This window comes from Castor canadensis, chromosome 1 (genome assembly GCF_047511655.1).
Source record: "Castor canadensis chromosome 1, mCasCan1.hap1v2, whole genome shotgun sequence".
In the NCBI taxonomy this organism is placed as follows: domain Eukaryota; kingdom Metazoa; phylum Chordata; class Mammalia; order Rodentia; family Castoridae; genus Castor; species Castor canadensis.
In genome coordinates this window covers 189,448,430-189,453,077 of record NC_133386.1, presented here as the reverse complement: position 1 = coordinate 189,453,077, position 4,648 = coordinate 189,448,430, and the positions used below count along the sequence as shown (strand labels likewise).

General features: G+C 33.5%; 1 pseudogene; it reads left to right on the top strand.

Moving 5' to 3' along the window:
* The first annotated feature begins 3,229 nt into the window (after positions 1-3,229).
* LOC109676688 (olfactory receptor 4C46-like) lies at positions 3,230-4,161 on the top strand (annotated as a pseudogene).
* Positions 4,162-4,648: the final 487 nt, after the last annotated feature.

Sequence of the window (4,648 nt, the reverse complement as noted above, 5' to 3'; positions counted from 1 at the left end):
CAGGCCATGGATGGAAGGCATGGCGTCAAGCACACACTTCCCCCCACACCTCTGCTCTGCATTGTCAGCCAGTAGAAGACAAAGAAAGTTTCAATGAGACATTTTGAAACTATTCCAGGATTGGGAGGAAGGGGACAATACAAGAGAATTATGGAGGGGTTTCAACTATGACATATTGTAAGAAAATTTGTAAATGTGGTAATATAACCCCAGCACAGCATTAATATGACAAAAAGCATTAATCTCACTCAAAAATATGTTTCCAAAACTGTTATGCATCTTTTAATTCTATGCTGACAAGATCTGAATGCCAGGGACAGTTGTAATCTGAACAATTGTTGGGTTGCTTACTACTTTCTAATGTTTGAGAAATGCTTTCAAATATAATTACATTTAAATTGAAGTTATTAATTTTATTCCTTCCATGATTTAGCTCTCATACAATCAACAGTGGGTTCTGAGACATGGTTTAATATGGTTATAAAAAAGAAGTTCCCTTGTTGACATGTATCTTCTGGGAATTTACCTCACTGTTGGTCATAGAGGAGTTATATACCATGCTAGTCACATGGCATTCAGGATTCTTAACAACTGAGGTTCAGATTCAAAAAGGATCTCAATTCTCACATTCTTACAGTCCAACTGCAGGTAATATAATTCCTCATTCAAGAGTGGGAGATCCTCAAACACTTCTTTGCAGAATGCCTGATTTGAAGAGAAATGCTTTCCATCAAAGGAGATAATAATTACAGTGAGAGAAAGCACAGGTACAAGACAAATTCCTTGAAAGTTTATGGAAACCTCTTTAAATACTCTTGCCATTGGACATGAAAATGGTATTTTGTTGCAGTTCATATATCCAGAGAAAGATTCATGACTTATAGAGTAGTGTGACTTACTAGCTTTTTCTCCAGATTTTCTACCTTCTGTCCTTTAGGACCAGAATCACAAATGGAGACATTCTTCTACAGTGTACCAAGAGAATTCATGGTAAAGTCAAATCTGAGATTTTTTTTTTAAATGTCATTTTTAGGAATTATGAGAAAAGAAAAGATTTACATTTGTAATTTCATTTTTAAACATGTGTGGATTTGATATTGAATTATCTGAAGAGTCCAGTTACAAGTGTAATGTACCTTTCTTGTTGCAAGTTTCTTTTTTCTTAGAGGAAGTCACTTTGAATATGTGATTTATCTGGATACCCACAACCATTATTAAGATTCTCTAGTAATACTTAGGTAAGTTTATTAATAGTACTTATGCTTGTTAAAAGTTGTAATATTTCAAATACAATAATTATACTTTTCAACATTTGTCAAATTGTCACCCAAGTTTTCAAAAGATAGTTGGTAAATAACTTAATTTGCCATTGGTCAATTTGACACCCACAGAAAAGTAGAAATTAATACAGATTAGATCTAATACCAGGTGCCATTAGTTTGCCATGAGAATATTCCCGTATTAAACAACACTAATCATGATGATGAATACAAAGTGTGCATACACAAAAGAAGAAATATGAATATTAAATGAAAAAGCATCAGTTGTTGAGGCAAATAAAAACATGGAAAACTCTGGGATAAACATCTATAATTAACATATATTTCTGTGTTTCTTTCTTATTTTATTTTTATTAGTATATCTGCCTAAGCAAAATGTTTCATGATGACACTTCCAATGCACAAAATCTCTTTTGATCACACTAACTCCTTTTATAACTCTTTCTTCCAAAGTAATGTTGAAGAGGATTCTTCTTAAGGTTGTTGCAAGGTTAAATGTTTCTCTGTATTATCATCAATGGTTAATTCTGCTTATTTCATGAGTGTATACTCTTATAAAAATAATGAAGGCCCATTATGTGTTCCCATTACAATAGTGGATGTGTTCATATAAAAATAAATTAACATAAGAATCCATAAGATGTTTTTCTTATTTTCATTTTATATATAGTTGAAAAGGCAGATATATGAAGTATCAGAAAATATTAAGAGAATTTTAATCGGATCTCTGATTTTTAAACATACATAATTAACCACTGTTGCAGCTTTTTCAAAAGCTTTCTATAGAAACTAGAAGCAGCACAGTTTATAGTGATATTGTGAAGGAAAGCCATAGCCCGTGATATTGTTCTTTGTCCTAGCTTCTGCTGATAAAATTTCTACAAGTGAAGTTGATTCTGAAGTAGTATCAAATAAATGAATTTTATATGATAAATTATATTTCTAGTTCTATATTTCATAACATGATAATATAGGATATATTGATGAGGCTAATAATTTGATAGAAAATATGTGCTAAAATTTTAGAACAAAATTGATAATAATTGAAATAACAGTAACCAAAGGCCGAGCATTGCCTCTGCCATTTGTTTTCTGCTTTTCTATCCCAAGAATCATAATTTTTTGTGCTGATATTACTAGAAAAATGAGCATGAAAATAGGTAGAAAAGTGATAAATATATGTGCTGGCTGTAATAACATAAGCCATCTATTATGTTAATGGAGCAATTAAGTCAGTAACAATCTGTAAAACACTGAGAAAACAATAGATGTTCAATAACTTTATTTTTTAATGTTATTATAAGTATAAATGTTAGTTCTTTAAATCCTTTTCTTATCTGTAAAGTGTATGAAATAATACAAGTATGGAATATTTAAAATGCTAAGAACCATGCATGCAAAGCATTTGGTACAATTACATACACAAAAATTTGTTAAATTATTGCTCATTACAACACTGTTACATTTATTGTTAAGTGCTGTAAATTATTTTCTTGTATTTCTTGTCTCCTTTAAGTACATTTCCATCATTATGTCACTGCCATTCTATACATTCACTGTGATAAATAATCTAATACCTGAGGTTATTGTCCTAGGTTACATTGTTTATTGGAGCTTAATTATTTCACCAATAACAATAAACATTGTTTGCTCTATTAGTATTTGCTATGTTAGTTTACTATGTTAGTGTTCAACATATTCTCTTACTCAAATTTCTTGTCATCTTCTCATCATATTGTCATAAGACTGTGCAAAATATCCAAACACAAAGAAATTTGGGAAAACTTCAAGAACACAGAAAACTTCTTAATCATCAAAAACAACCTAAGAAACACAATTCAAATAATCTAGAAATGTCTTGTTTATTAGAATACAGAAGTTCAATAATTCAGCTTTGTATTGAAATTTCGTATTTTTTCAGTTGATGGAGTTGACTACTCCTGAAGTAGATGGAGAATAGAAACAACGTGACAGAGTTTATTCTCCTTGGGCTTACAGAGAATCCAAAAATGCAGAAAGTCATTTTTGTGATGTTTTTGGTCATCTACATTGTCTCTATGACAGGAAATATGCTCATCTTGGTTACAATCACTGGCAGCCCATTGTTGGGGTCCCCTATGTACTATTTTCTGGCTTATCTCTCCTTTATTGATGTCTGCTATTCCTCTGTCAACACCCCTAAACTGATCATAGATTCACTCCATGAAAAGAAGACCATTCTCTTCAATGAATGTATGATGCAAGTCTTTGGGGAACATTTCTTCGGTGGTGCTGATGTCATTTTGCTTACTGTGATGGCCTATGACCGTTATGTGGCCATCTGCAAGCCCTTGCACTATACAAACATTATGACACCTCAAGTGTGTAGCCTGCTAGTAGGAGTGTCATGGGTGGGAGGTTTTCTTCATGGAGCTTTACAGATTCTGTTCATCTTACCACTACCCTTCTGTGTTCCTAATGTCATCGATCACTTTATGTGTGATCTGAACCCTTTGTTAAATCTGGCCTGCACTGATACTCACACTCTAGGACTCTTTGTTGTTGTTAACAGTGGGTTCATCTGTGTGTTAAACTTCCTCTTCCTGCTAGTCTCCTATGTAGTCATTCTGCGTTCCCTGAAGACTCATGGCTTGGAAGGAAGACGCAAAGCTCTCTCTACCTGTATCTCCCACATCACAGTGGTCATATCATATTCTTTGTGCCCTACATATTTGTGTACCTGAGACCTGCTGTTACTTTATTCATTGATAAAGCAGTTGCTGTATTCTATACAATAATAACTCCCATGTTAAATCGCTTAATTTATACCCTGAGATATGATCACATGAAAACTGCCATTAAGAAAATGTTTAGTAGGAAAGTTCTTTCAGTAGATAAATAAATGTTCCTCATCCCAACATGAATTCAGCTGAGGAGTAGACACTTTGGAAGATCTCACAATGTTATACTTAAATTACCAGAAGAAAACAATATCATTCATAGATCAACACACATGCACAGGAAAGCAATGCAAGTCAACCCCCTGTACAGCTATCCTTATCTCAACTAGTAAATACCCTGGGTCCTTCCTATTATTGCTTATACTCTCTCTTCAGCAAAATTAGTGATAAAAGCAAAATAGTTTCTGCCTGGTAGCCAGGGGGTAGGAGGGGAAAGGGAGGGGGCGGGGATAAGGAAGGGGATGGGGGAAGGGGGAGAAATGATCCAAACATTGTATGTACATATAAATAAGAGAAAAAAAAAGAAATGGATGTCATAAAAGGGATGAAACACAACCCTGGATAGGTTATCCTCATGCCCCTATGCTATGACACATTCAATCTTCTTTGCTCTAACTTGTAACCATTGATGAATACTGCTCACTTCTA